This window comes from Anser anser (genome assembly GCF_964211835.1).
Source record: "Anser anser genome assembly, chromosome: Z".
In the NCBI taxonomy this organism is placed as follows: Eukaryota; Metazoa; Chordata; class Aves; order Anseriformes; family Anatidae; genus Anser; species Anser anser.
This window is the reverse complement of record NC_139723.1, coordinates 35,775,774-35,791,225: the sequence shown is the minus strand read 5'-3', so window position 1 is coordinate 35,791,225 and position 15,452 is coordinate 35,775,774.

Sequence of the window (15,452 nt, the reverse complement as noted above, 5' to 3'; positions counted from 1 at the left end):
CTGGATCTGCAGAAACAGCAAGGTACTTTTCAGCAAAAAGTTTTACATGTTTTTGATAATCTTCACAATCCCCTGGTTTTAGATCCATAGTACCTCATATCTGTCACATAACCAGCTGACTGCCTAAGCCTCCTCATTATGGGGGCTTTAGGCAATTCTTTCAACACTTGTCTTTCTAGTCCAAATTTTTGAACACATTTAAGCTCCCACCCTAATACTGAATAGTTGTTTAAATATCTTTGAACAGCTGTTCTTCAATTTCCTTTGGACACAACAAGCTTAGCAAGGGCCTCGTGTCCTCTCAACATGGTTCCATTATAACTAACAGGCTCTAGTCTTGGTTAGGACCCCCTGATGGGGTTAGGACCCCTCATACAAGTAATGAAAGATTATCTATCTCTTTTGGGAAGTCAGTCTCTTTCATAGTGACCTGAGGCTCAGTATATTTTTTGTCCATGCAACCACACCTGATTATGCCAAAAGCGCCAGGAAAGGGCAAGTGCTGCTGTGCATCTCCTACAGCAGTGAGGAGAAAAGGGAGGAAGGAAGGAAGCAAAAACCTATTAATCATAGAATCATAGAATCATAGAATCATAGAATCATATAATGGTTTGGGTTGGAAGGGACCACAAAGATACTCTAATTCCAAACCCCCTGCCATGGGCAGGGACACCTTCCGCTATCCTGCAGTGCTGCTGACCCCTTTTCCATCATTGTACCTCCAAATGATAAGGCTTCAAAATCAGAGGTCTCTTGTACCCCCTTAATTGTCCTTCACCTTTCCAGTGTCCTCTAGGACTGCACAAGTGGTAATAACTTGTTTGTTCAGGGCAATTTTATGAATCAGCCTGCACTTACTGGCTTGACATACACTAAGTCTGACATTTCATTAATTATGTCCAGGAATCCCCAGTGTCTTATTATGCTACATCTTGGACTTTACTAAACAGTAAACATATTTGAAATGCTCTTCATAACATATGTGGAGGCAACTCTTGTCAATAAGTATCATGGGGCTGGGGAAGGGAAAACAGGGAGGGAATCCTCTGAAATTCTAATGGTGTGCATCAGGGAAGGCACCCCTCAAGTTTGATTAGAGTAAGTCTTATCAGGAGCAGCTGCAATTGTAAATCACTGACTGGGGAGGCAGAGAGGTAGTCAGGCTTGATTTGGTTCTTGTTAGCAGTAGCTCTGACAGCAAACTGCCAACGTGTTGCCAACACACAGAGCACTTGCAAGGAAGGAGTCGACAGGTCTGACTGCATGGCTTCCCTGCTTTTGGAAATCTCTGCTTACCTGCCAGCATGCATACAGTTCTGAGAGAATGTCTGATTCCTACCTCACCTCCTGTAACAGCAACTTACTGCCCATGCAAGAAAAACAAAGTCCACGTGCATCCAAGAAGGGCAAAAAGATCGTCTTTGAGATCTTTATTCTATTTCTTGTTCAGATTTGCAGGATATTCTGGATAGGGAGCAAAGAAAAATGTGGGAAAAGTTGGGAGCAGTTCTATTTGCTTTCTACAGTCACTGAGTTAAGTAACATTAAGCTTGTAATAATCTTCTTACTATTCGCATAAGAAATGTATTTTTTTTTCTATAGTAAAATGTCTCCTTTCCTATGGACCCGTTTAACACCAATGAGAGAGAATCCATCCCTTCCCCCGCACTGAGATCTGAAGAGCATTCACTTGACCAATTCATGAAGCTGATATGACCATGCCTCCCCTTCCACTGCCACACAAGTTATTTGAAGCACTGATTTCAGAAACAAATGAATTTCTGTAGAAATGTGGCTGTGTGCATGCTCACTAGAAAAACAAAGAGGAATCACATTTTCAGCAGACTGTTGGCTGCAAACAATAGAGTCAGCTCTAGTGCAAAGTTCTTGTTTTAAATTTGGTACCAGCTATTGATATTCTAATCAAATCCCCAAGGCTCTGCTGGCTTTTGTGCCAGCTAACAAACTGGTCCAGATCCTCAAAGTACCATTCTCAGCCTGTGAGGAGGCCATCCTGACCCTCCTGAGCTACATCATGAACTCTTCATGTGGCCTAGAGCTGAAAAACCTATGCCACATACCTTGGAAAGCCAAAGGGCCAGAAGTGATCTGGGAGTAGTTCCCAGATAGGGCATTACAGTGGGCTTCCAGAGGAGTCAAGGGAGAAGGGTTGGGCTGGCCATGCACTTGTATTTGTTTCTACTGCCCCTGCTGTCTCAGTTCCTCTCGGAGTTTGCAACGCAGGCAAGGTCACCCAGCAACCCTTGCATCCTGAACTAGCTCCAGCCTGAGAGCCATGCCTGAGCCACCCTCGCGGGATGACTTCCACCACAGCACAGCTGTGCCCTGCAGTCCCTGCCAGCTTCCAGCACACTTGCAGGCTCACAGAGAAGGATTGGTGTTCTTTCCTGCAGGGCATGTGTTTGGTGGTGATTGGCCTCCTTTGGAAATGATTGAATAAGAGCCCTTGGTCAAATCCTAGACTCAAGAATGTTAAGTACAACTTTCCATGACTTCAGAGACAGCTGTATTATTATAAAGGACAGAATTTGGGCTTAGGCTTTCTAATCTCCCTACAAAACTAACATTTGAAGTAAAAAGTAGGCTGAAAAGCAAGAAAAGTGATTTCACTAGATGTTGAGCAAGTTGTTCAACCCTTCAGATGTCAAAGGGAAAACACTCAACTTGTAGTAACAGTCCAGCTCCATTCCACAGATGAATCTCTGGTAATGTATAGAAGACACAAAGAGTAATCCTAAACCACAGGCACTTGTGTTGAAGGATTTTCCCCCAGCCCCTAACACTAAACTATAAACTATAAACTAAACTATACGACTATGATGTATGCCTCCAGCTAGAACTTGCCCGATGTCATCAAGAAACTCTTTTAGCAAGACCCCCACAGCTTCTGTGCAGATCTGAAATGTTGCCTTATGGCTCGGGGATGGTGCTGGATAAAATTTCAGAGCAAAGACTCCTAGAAAAGTTTCAGAACAATGCTATGGCAACACTCTAAGGGATTGCTTATGCCTTGAGTAGCCTAACTTGAACTCCCAAGCCCATTACTTGATCAACACATCAGAGACCTAGCAACGCTCCCTCCCCCTGCCCCAAGACAATTACATTAGTGAGGTGAGATAAGTTCTTGTCTCTGAGGAGACCGAGTTTATTGGGTTTACAAGTTCTTCTTTTTTTTTTTTCTTTTTTTTTCCTCCCACTGTCCTGTAGAGGAGGGGGAGTGAGAAAGCAGCTGGGTGTCTGGCAGCCAGCCAAGGTCAAGCCATCACACTAAGTCTAGTGAAGTGGTAATGTCCACACTACCAAAAGGTCTTCCTCCATGCTGGAGACGTGTTGGTTAGGCAGGAGACGTGGTCTTCACACAGCTGTAAAGAAAATGGGGCTGTAGCTATTAGACAGAGGTGGAGTAGAGGAAATTACAGTTTTACCTGAATTTTTATGTTTTGTTCTTGTGGGAAAATGGAATTATTAATTCATGATTGTTTAAATTTCCCTTGGTTACCTATGTTCCATACACTGGTATTAATTTCTTCTTTTCATGTACAAGTATTTTTATTCTGATTGACTGCACTAATATTTGAATAAAATTATTATTTGTTAAAAGATAAATTTCAGCTTCTTAAATACTTCAGTGATTAATATGCAGTTTTTCCTTTTTTCCTTTGAGTACTGGCAAAATAGGCAAAACCTATGGAGATTTGACCTTTTCCCCAAAAGAGGTACTCACTCTTGTTTTTGTTCAGAATGTTCAGATTGAATCATTCATCTTTTTTTTCTTTTTTTTTTTTAAAGAAAGAGTTTGAATTGTACATCGACCATGAGCTACACATGTGCTACAGTAAGTACAAATATATTATCTAGATTTTTAATACAATATTACTATTTACGTCATTCAGTTCATTCTTGCAGAATTGCCTAGGCACTTGACTAACCACTTGTATATAGAAATGAGTATTTTTGCTTGAGCAATTGAGAGCCTTATTTCAAAAGTAGAACAACCCTCTGAAAGCTTGTTTACTACATAATACAAGCTCAAAGGATATTGTTGTTCAGATTATAGAAAATGAATGCTATACTCCCTGCATTCTGAGTATTGGATTACATCTCGGTTTATTTTTTTTTTCAGTAAGATATATTATTGATTTTAAGACAAGGCTGTGCCCACATATGTTGCAGATAGTTGTAGAGCAGAATTTCTGTCTCTCCACATTTACAAAGTCTTTTTCCAACATATTTTTCCCAAACAGGACATCAAAATCTCTTTCAATCATATTTTTTGAAAAATGAAATTTAGAAAATATTCAGCTGTTTTTTAGCAGTTCTAACCTTTCCACAGGTAAGCTGGGTAATTACTTTCTATCAGATATTAATGATGCAAGTACATTCCTGCAAAGCATGAGCTCTAGTTTAATCAGTGTCTTTCTACAGAGTATATCCTGTAGGAATATCTTTTTGCCACACAGCATTACCAACCTTCTCTTCAAGGGTTCAGTGGTACTCCTTCCTCCTGCGGAGGGATGAAAATGTCCTTCCCTCACTTTTGGCAGATCACATTAATAAACATTTCAATGTTATCCATTGGTAACAATCATAATTTTTAAAAATCGTGCATTTCCATGAAGTCAAACATCAATCTTCATACTCTCTACCCTACTTACAAAAGACCATGGAAGATTCCTGGATCTATTTTATTTCCATTGGCAAAGGCATCTATTTGGCTTAGAGACTGCCTGCTTATAATGGGCTTATAGTGGATTTGCAGCAGGAGAGCAAGGCAAGGAAGCCAAAAAGCACAGGTAGAGCTGGCAGTACCTCTACAGGCTGACAAAACCAGGGCTGCGGAGATTGTCAGAGCAGCAGTGCCAGCCACCCCAGAGCTTCAAGGGCAGATCAAAATTGCAGTCGAGCCTGTCGTCAATCATAGTACTCCAAAGGCAGTGATGTTGCAGCTGGTGGGAGAGGGAGATGGTGAGGAGCTTGGCAAGATTTCAGCCTGCTTCTAGCCTTGTTAAGGACAAAGAGTTTCCACAGCCCAGTGGCTTTCTCGAGTGTCAGACTAAGGTTTCTTATTGAAGAGATCTCCTGAACTAAGTGTCTATCTTGGGAATGCAGGTTCAAGAGCTAGATTCAGCCTGAGCTGACAGCTTTATGCTATCCTGATTAGATGACTTCCATCTGAATGTTTGATCCTATATTATGAAGGTCTCTTTAATTAGACAATATTCATTTCATTAACTCTGCTTTCAGAATATAAGAGCCTAACAGCAGGGACTGATTATTCTTTTCAGTGCAATGCAGATATTTTATTTTTTATGATCCAGTTGGGAAATACTTTTGGGAAACACTTGTTCAAAACAAAACAAGACAAAAAACGGGATTTTCCTAAGCCAAGAAAAAATACTCCTAAAGAAATATTTTGGCTACAGAAGGTTGTGCTGGGGTGGTACTAATGATGTACCTTTTTTGCTGCTCTAAATTCAGGGCAATGAGAAGTGCAGCAAAGTGGAATCATAGTACTCTTTGGGGTGATTCAAACGTGCACACAACATGTAGACTTGGGGTAATCTGCATATACTCTCACTTGCTCTCCCACTCTGTGCTTCCCTCCTCCATCAGCTAGATCCCAGGCCTCTTCAAAACTGATGACAAAATTTCCATCGACTCATACAGGCTTTGGACTGGATCCTGGCTTGCAATATATGTCTGCTCAGTATGTTGAATATAAAACAAGCAGAACCAGGAGGGCAAATCCCCCAGATTTGTTGCTGTTGTTTTTTAAGGGGAAAATAAATAAATAAATAAAATTGTCAAGATATCAGGTAGGAAGGGCTATAATGTGTGAGAATTTGCTCAAGGGGGGGGTGCTAATTTCTTTTTCATAGCAAAGCAGAACAATTAATTTGAAATTGTCTAAGAAGGAAGAAGGATATTAACCTCCAACTTTTTCATTAATCCTTAGGATAGCAATATAAGTGGTACTAGCAGCCCAAATTTTAGCTCCAGTATCCAAAGCATTTAAATTTCTTCACTAAGGCATGCTGAAAATAAAACTTTTTTTTTTTTTTCTGAAAGACCTACTTATGAGAAAATCTAGGATAGAGGAATAACACCTAAAAGATGCCAGATAAATAGGTGCTAAAGATTTAGAAACATTACACCACCCAAACCTGACAAAGTTATTGCTCTGGAGGCTTTAAGCTGCCCAGGGCAGAGTTGGTTATGTCTTTGGTGAGAGCCTGCTAGAAGGCTTCTCCTTCGCATCATGGGGCTCTGAAATCCATGAAATCCAGTCTTTCTCCTGCCAGAAAGCAGGATCTGGCAGGGTAGGAAGGAGATAATGAATTCTCCTATGGGCTGGAGCTGGCATCTTCCATCCCCTTCATGTCCTTGCCATCCTTTTCTGCTTTTCATCCAGAAAGGAGAATGATTCAGCTGGGCAGGATTCAATGGAAAGGCTGCAGAGCCAGCACACCAGGCATAGGCTGAGCCACCTGGAGCTGGACCCAAAGGCAGTGGGGACAAGTGGGAGCCCCTCAAAAGCCCTAGGTTTTACATGCTTTGCTCCATTTGTAAAGCAAGATTCATCAGGAGAGTGGGAGTAGATGAGAAATTCACCATTTGCAGGACCTGGCTCACAGCTTCCATCAGTATCAGCACTTACCCAATTTCGTGGACCCTCTGGCTTGTGCAGGGTTCCTACTCAAGGTTTTTAACATCTGCATCCTGTGATTTTAAATGCAGCTTCACCAGATTTAAGCCCTACACCCACCAATACATATAGCCCCACAGTGCTGCTGGTGGAGCCAGGCCTGTGCTCTCAGCAAGTACACAGGAGGCAAGACCTGGCTGTGACTGAGCAGCCCAGGACAGTCTGACTGCAGACCCCTCTGTACACATGCATGACCTTCAGGGACCTGTCCACCTCAAACTACAAGCAGTGTTTGGAGACTCGCTGGGCCTCCATCTTCAAGTGGGTTTCAGTCCACACAAACTGTGGCTGTGTAGCCTGGCCCAAAGGCAAGCTATGTAAGACATTTAATTTTTTAATCTTATTCTTTGGGGTCTTTTGTTTGTTTTTCAGTATGTGTTTCATTATGTTATATAGTGCCGTGGCTCTGGGGAAGCTAACTAAGAGTACTGTTGCATTATTTTATTACGAGTTCTGCTTTCCAGACATGCTCCAACTGTTGAAGCTTTTTCTCTGATAACCAAATCGCCTGATAGTGCTGTGATAGTTGGGACTAACAAGACAAAGGGGCTGTGCTATATTACACAGTGAAAACCTGGTAGCTTTAGCCATTGGATTTCATGGAGCAAGGATTCTTTCATGGAGCATGGATTCTTTGCTATACAAAGAATATAATACAACTGTAAGGCAGTACCACCCAGAAAGGATGCCGAGACCATCCATCAGGTGCAGTAAATCATGAGCTGGGATGCAATGTTGTGAATGTTATGGTGCATGAGCATGTTAAACTGTATGCACAGCTCCATTTTCTGGAGGGTGTGCAGAGAAAAAGTCAGGCTGCGTGAACAGCAGGATCTTATAGCTGAAGAACCTGGATGCTGCCATGAAGGAGACAATTGAACAAGCCCTCTAACCACTAAGTGTCTGTGTGGAGCTGCACAACTCGTTCATGTTTCTTCTTCATTCATAATCCTTGGCCCATCCCCCATGTTGGATGTCCGAATGAAGACTCCACAATATCACGTTTTGACTGCATGCAGTGCTGCTGAATGCTTGGGATTATGGAAAAAAAAAAAAAAAAAGGAAAAAAAAAGCAAAAAAAGCAGCCCTATCTATTTTACAGTGGATGCCTAAAACTAGGATGTACTTTTTCCCATAACATTGTTCTCTGCCCTTCACTTGTGGTGGGGGAACAGACAAGGCTGTGACGTTCTCAGATGCTGCCATGTGTCACGGGCAGCAGGAAATGGAGGAAACTTTTGTTGCTGCCTCTGGATTGAGGTTCATGTGCTATTAATACAGCACAAGAGTCATTTCTCCTCTGTAAAGAGGAGAAAACGTTGCGTAATGTCTCATTAAAAAAGAACAGCTAGCCCCATGTACAAAATCAGCTAAGATTCCCACAGAAAACAAGGTATGAACTTGTAATTAAAACTATGTCATAATGAAGATACAGAGTTGACCTGTACTACAGGCAGAGGCTCAGGAGCCAGCTAGAACCAGGACTTCACTCCACACCTTCCATCAGGGCAAACTGATCAGAATTAGGCATGGCCCCATAGTTGAATGATAATTGTGGTGGCTAGCACTCCTGCAATGAGTGCATGACCATGTTTTCAATCCAGCTGCAAGAATTCCAGTAATAAACAATTTGCTGCCCCATGAGGAAGGTGTTGGCTGATTTCCACCTGTGCTCATAGGTAAGAGAGAGGGCAGCACCCTCAAGGCAGGCCACGTCTTGTCTTAAAACGACTTGTTTCCCTGTCCCATGCCAACATGGGTTTGCCCAAGCAAGGCCTTCCATATAGTCGGGGGGCATTGTCATCCCACACAGACAAAGCATGAGTGCTCACTCTCTATCTCAACCCTGAAGGCACTGGACTTCCCAGTGCCCTCCAGTATGAAAGCACCTGAACATTCCCTCTCGTGGAAAGACGAAGCCCTGCAGCACAACTTTATACTCTCCTCACATCTCTCCCCTTGACACTGTGGTAAAGGTCTGCATTGTGAGCACTTTTCCTTTTGTGATCGGTTCTCATTATGTGGCCTCCAGTGCTCTTTTATGATGTTCTTCTCCTCTATTCTTCTCTTCACTTTGAAGTGCTCTTGCATGAAACAGCATGACATAAAATAAAATGACATTCGTTATTAACACAAATGAAACATTTGGTTTCAATTATCTCCCCTCTCTCCAGTTGTGAGGAGTGAGAATTCCCTCATAAATACAGGCAGTGTTTTAAGAAATTGCAGACTTTACAGAGCAAGAGGAAGGAAGAAAAGCAGACCCCGAGATACTGATCTTGTCACAGTAAACAAAATGATAAGATGGAATAAAAGCTTGGTCCAGGGTGCTTCCAACATGCATAATCACACAGACATGGATATCTGCACGGGCTAAAAATGGGAACAAAATAAAACATCAAAGAACCATTAATTAAGCTCTAAATTGAGAATTGGCTTTGCCACTGACCTATGTGTGACCTTTGGAAAGTCACTTTGCCTCTTCGCATTTCTGTTTTCCCACAGGCTGTGTTTTTGTCTGTTTGGCTTGTCAATGGGGGAACTAAAGGAGGAAAAAGTCTCTTTAGTCGAGGCATTTTTCCTGACATATCTCCGTACCAGTCACAGCTTTAGAAGGATATTTCTAGGCAGAATTTCTCTAGTTGCTTTCCAAAACAAGGGAGAATGGCCCACTAGAAGTAAAATCTTTGTCTCCCTCCCAGTTCTTCTAGTTTTACTATCATTTTTTCCCCTCTTCCATTCAGCCAGATAATGTTTAACCTTTAAAAATAGTGTGCTTGGCCTCCTTGAACTGAGAGCAATAAAAAGGCTTAACAGTATGCAAAACAGAAATCTATCCAACCTCGGGGTAACACAAGTCTATTATCCCAGCCTGTTCCATAAAACAGCTGACTTGACAGCCCATGTCAGCATGGAATGCAGTTAGCTCTGTCTTTTTTCATCTCTGTTTAAAAATGATCCCATTGAACCTAGGCTATGATGCACTGCAATTGGCATTCCTAGGAATTGCACACGTCTTGAAACGAGGACTAGAGCAAAACCCTCTCCAGGGATTGCTGCACTGCCCATGGGACACAGCAGAAATATTCACTTCACTTGAAATAGTTTTGATGCACATCAAAACTCTCACTGAGAAACTGTAGGACCAGGGAAGATGTAGCTGGGGTGAGCAGTTTGTTAATCTTGTGCACAGGCTGCACAAGTGAGAGAAGGTTTGGCTACTCGTTTGCTTTGTGATCCACCAGAGACCCCTTCTCCCCCCTGAGGTACAGCACAGCTGCTGTTTAGAAGGGTATAGCACCACAACACATGGATATAAGGAAGGGAGGGAAGCAAAATAGCATGTGTGGTAGAGGAAACTTTAAGTAAGCTAAAGGCTATTACTCATATTAGAGCCAGAACCTCCACCCAAGCTCTCTTAGTTTCCTCCAGCAGTGCAAAATTGACACATACACACACACACACGCATGCACACACACACAAAATTCTTCCCTGAAAGAGTTTTAAGATAATTTCCCCGTGGCAGAGATATGGTATAGGCAGTAGTGGCACAGCTGTTTCTTTTTTATTTACAAGAATGATTTATTATATGGAAATCAAGAAATTTTATGGAAAACAGGTAACTCTATAGGAAAAGAAAACATGCTTCTTTTCAGCTTTTTCAGATTTATGGCCCTCATTTTGTATGTGATCATCTGAGGGCCTTTTTCTTCTGCAGCTTAACTACAGCAAAAATCCTCCGTAGCAGTGAAGAGCAGAGCTGCATGCTCAGACGGGGAAGTTCATTTGTCGTTTTTACCTTTGGTGTCAACTCACAGGGTTGAAATGCAGATAAAGCCTGGTGTGGGAGTGCAGCTATTTGTTTTACCCTGTTCATCCCTCCAGTGGGAGATACTGTGACACTTCCACTATCAGTTTCCTAGAACTGGTATAATGCAGAAGCAGTGGGACCAGCCTTTGGATAAAATCCCTGGAAGGAGATATCACTGCCCTAAAACTTCAAGAATTTGGAGTTTTGCTTCAGGTCTATATTAAGCACCAGTGGGAGCTGGGCATCATGTTGACTCGTTTTTAGAGGAGTAGAGTAGTCATTAAACGTGACACACAGTAGAGAGGTTTGATTGTGTTTGTCCATTCTGTGACTAGTATAGGTTTAAGCCAGGACTGGGTGATAGTAAGGAATACTGGGCACAGCACACGGTGCTAACTAGGTCTCAGGGAGGGGTTTTGAGACATTTTAGCTCTTCCCGACCACCTTGCTGATGTTACCTGGGCATTAACTGTGACTATCCTGAAGCTGTAACAGTTGATGCTTGCTGACTCCTCTCCTCTCCTCTCCTCTCCTCTCCTCTCCTCTCCTCTCCTCTCCTCTCCTCTCCTCTCCTCTCCTCTCCTCTCCTCTCCTCTCCTCTCCTCTCCTCTCCTCTCCTCTCCTCTCCTCTCCTCTCCTCTCCTCTCCTCTCCTCTCCTCTCCTCTCCTCTCCTCTCCTCTCCTCTCCTCTCCTCGAGTCTCCTCTCCTCGAGTCTCCTCTCCTCTCCTCGAGTCTCCTCTCCTCTCCTCGAGTCTCCTCTCCTCGAGTCTCCTCTCCTCTCCTCTCCTCTCCTCTCCTCTCCTCTCCTCTCCTCTCCTCTCCTCTCCTCTCCTCTCCTCTCCTCTCCTCTCCTCTCCTCTCCTCTCCTCTCCTCTCCTCTCCTCTCCTCTCCTCTCCTCTCCTCTCCTCTCCTCTCCTCTCCTCTCCTCTCCTCTCCTCGAGTCTCCTCTCCTCGAGTCTCCTCTCCTCGAGTCTCCTCTCCTCTCCTCTCCTCTCCTCTCCTCTCCTCGAGTCTCCTCTCCTCTCCTCTCCTCTCCTCTCCTCTCCTCTCCTCTCCTCTCCTCTCCTCTCCTCTCCTCTCCTCTCCTCTCCTCTCCTCTCCTCTCCTCTCCTCTCCTCTCCTCTCCTCTCCTCTCCTCTCCTCTCCTCTCCTCTCCTCTCCTCTCCTCTCCTCTCCTCTCCTCTCCTCTCCTCGAGTCTCCTCGAGTCTCCTCGAGTCTCCTCTCCTCTCCTCGAGTCTCCTCTCCTCGAGTCTCCTCTCCTCGAGTCTCCTCTCCTCGAGTCTCCTCTCCTCTCCTCGAGTCTCCTCTCCTCTCCTCTAGTCTCCTCTCCCCTCCCCTCCTCTCCTCGAGTCTCCTCTCCTCGAGTCTCCTCTCCTTGAGTCTCCTCTCCTCGAGTCTCCTCGAGTCTCCTCAAGTCTCCTCTCCTCTCCTCTCCTCTCCTCTCCTGGAGTCTCCTCGATTCTCCTCGAGTCTCCTCTCCTCGAGTCTCCCCTCCTCTCCCCTCCTCTCCCCTCCTCTCTTCTCCTCGAGTCTCCTCTCCTCAAGTCTCCTCTCCTCGAGTCTCCTCGAGTCTCCTCATTTCTGCTCTTGAGGTGAAGGATGTAGGGGGGAGACATGTCCCTGCTGGTCTGTAGCTTCCATGGGAAACAAGCACTAGAAGAAATTCCAGTCCTTGAAACCTCAAGGCTCCACATAAGCCCAATTCAATTTCAAGGTACAATCCAATGCCACAAATATATCCTCTTCCATCTAAAACAATTACGGGACAAGTAGGAACATGGGGTGTGTTTTTAGGGAGAATGGGGTTTGTATTCTTTTCTGACTGGGGGGGGGGGGGCTGTTTTATAACGTAAAGTGGGAGAACACACACTGTAAAATAGGTATGGATAAATTTTATGAATTTAAAGCAAAAAAAAAAAATTGACAGAATGGATGAAGAACCAAAAGATTTGAAAGGGTGTTTCACTTAGGTTTACGCAGAGTTTATTAATAAAACTTTACCACATAATATTAAATGCAGTTGACCTTTCTCTTTTGCTTGTTTGTTGTTAATAAATCTCCAAAGACATGTTTTTTGAATATGTTATACTTCTGCACTTGGTTTCTTACATGGGTTGAATAACCTATGTTTTTCATTAGAAAACTATAATCACCAGTCTTGCCTGCCGCCCACTACACAAGGAGAGGAGCTGGAGCAGTGCCACATATGCACCATCTCCTTTCTCCCAGAAAACCATCTTCCTTCCTCTGCCAGCTCCTAGATCCAGCTTCGTTTTTTACCACCAAAGAGCTGCCCGTGGCTCCAGACTTCGCTCTCAGCACAAATTGTTCCAGACCTCCCTCCTCTGAAGGCTGCAAGTTTTCATTTCTTTGCCTCTAATTGCCTGTGTCATTTAGCTATGCGATGTGAAGGGCTGCTCAGATACACACCAGAGCGTGGCCAAGCATTCCCCACAAACAATAAGCTGCCACCTTTGCCATGGTGAAGCCCCCAGAAGATGGCATACGTACCGCCTCAGGGAATTTGGCCCTGTTGGTTTGTCATCCTGTGCAGCTGGGGAATAAGAGTTTTCTATTGAATGTCAACTCTTATTTATTAGAACTTGCAGACAAACAATAGCCCACACACAGGGAGTGTCTGACAGACCGAAAAATATGCATGCAACTCCGTAAACACCTCAGCCTTGTTTTCGTGTGTGTGTGAAGGCAGGGGATACTATTCCCTTCATGCTTCAGATGCTGCTTCTTGACTTCTGCCTATTAGCAGCTTTGGTTCTCTGGATTGCTGATTAAAGATATGTTGAGACCTCGGTGCATGTCCTTTTCCTTGAGAATCACAAAAAAGGAGAAAAGGAGGGTATTTTGAACTGCCACACTCCCACAGAGGGTTCCTTTGTTAAGCAGATACTATCTTCTAGTACCACACCAGTTTCTGCTTATCTTCTCTGGTTGGTGATCTGGAGCGGATGTACCATGAACTGCCAGTGGATTATGAGACAGCAGGCCTTATGTTTGTTTTCATGGAGTGAAGTAAGAAGTAATGTGCAAGCCCATGTGACTTCGGTGGAGGGAGTGGAAGGATCACAGATTTTAACTCATTCAAAAGCAGAAAATTTTGAAAAAAGGTATCCTTTTCCTTGTAGGAAAATATCTTCTCAGGTTTCACAGAAATCTTCATGTGAATGTTTTTAAACCTAGTTCTACAGAAGGGTTGAAAATTAGATAAATTGACTTACAGTGTCCCACTGAAAGAAAAAAGCTTTTTAGTATTGAAATGCAGTTTTGATGGAGGGAATTGTCATTGGAAAATCTGAAAAGATTACTACAAAAGCCAGGTGGTGATTAACAATGTCCTTAGAGCACTTGCAAGCACCCCTGCCTTCCCGGACTCATGTTTAAGGAAATCTGAAGGCAAAAGAGAGGCAAACAGAACTGGAGAGGCATTACTATGTTTGAGAAAGAGCCCTGGTAGCAAGGTAGATTATTAAGTGAAGCTGCTGAAGAGACAGATTCATACCCTTTAAAGCTTCACTCACTTACTTAACCTATAGTTACCACAACTGCAATGGTGTGTAGAAACAGGTGAAATGGCATATTTAAGGGCACATAGCCCAGTCCTTCTTCCAAACAGGAGTGGACCCACACTGAACAACAAATGTAGCACTCGTAAGCTTGAGTAAAGCATGAGGAAATGGCTTAGATGTTGTAGCATTAGCCAAATTATTTAGTTATTTCTGCCATCTCTTCAAATTTCTTTGACCATAATTTCACACACCTTTTCCCTTTAGAGGTGTCCACCACTCATGAGCATGTGAATAAAGGCATATACAATTACTACGATGTTCCATATGGCAGTTAGACAAGGTTTGCAAGTTGCAAACAACTGGTGATTTTCTACTGATTGGTTGTTGCTTTTGTCCCTCTTATGTGCCCCAGATCAGGCACCTGAAATCACTAGCTGTTCTCAGAAGTGATGGCCTCAAGGCTTGTTACCCCTACAAATGCTATTCAAAACCAGAGGAGCAACAGGAATTATGCTTGCACCTCTTGAAGTAGCTATAGAGCTCCAACAGACTTAAAGACAAGAGAGACCTAAATTAAATGTAAACATTAAAGCCAAAGGAGGACATTTGAAATTAATAAGAACAGACATATGATTTAAAGCTACAAAATGTTCGTAAAGGCCACTGAGTATGACAAGTGCCTCGAGGAATGCATCCAACACCATCCCTGATAACGGGAAAGGAAGATTTTTGTAGATGGGTTTATAAACATCTTGGGGAATTACTTAAGTAGTAATCTTCTGGGGATGCTCTCTTGCTTCTTCCATTATATAGACCGTCTGATTGAAAATCTAAAACCTGGGTTTTATGCATTTTTCCCCTTCCTCTGTGCTTATTGTTTTAAGCTTTTTTCTAATTAGCTGATTCAAAGTCTCTCCAAAGAAAAGTTTATATGACATTGTTGCCACAAGGATTCTTGCCAAAAAAAATGAGCAGGGCAGATGCTGGCTGACTTGTTGATTCACTCACTCAACAAAAAGCTATGTGGATGATTTTGTTTTCCTCTGAGGTGCAGACTGTCTCTTTCCTCCATGTTTTCTTGGACCTGCATGGACCACATGCCTAATACAAGCTGTTGCTGAATTTCTGTTAACTCATTCCTGCCTGGAAGTCAAGGAATAGTTTATTATTGGATTCCAGAGCTCCAACATCCAACTCCTCTTCTAAATCAATTCTCATTAGTCGGTACACTTGAAACTGGTTTGTATCCTACCTTTATTTTCTACTAGTGTCTAACGAATATCTTCTCAATGAAAATGAAGGGATATGAGAAGTTCAGGAATTCATTGGAAAGCAAACTTTTATTTTTGTTTTTATTTTTTGGATGGGAAAATTAGGTTTTGAATTC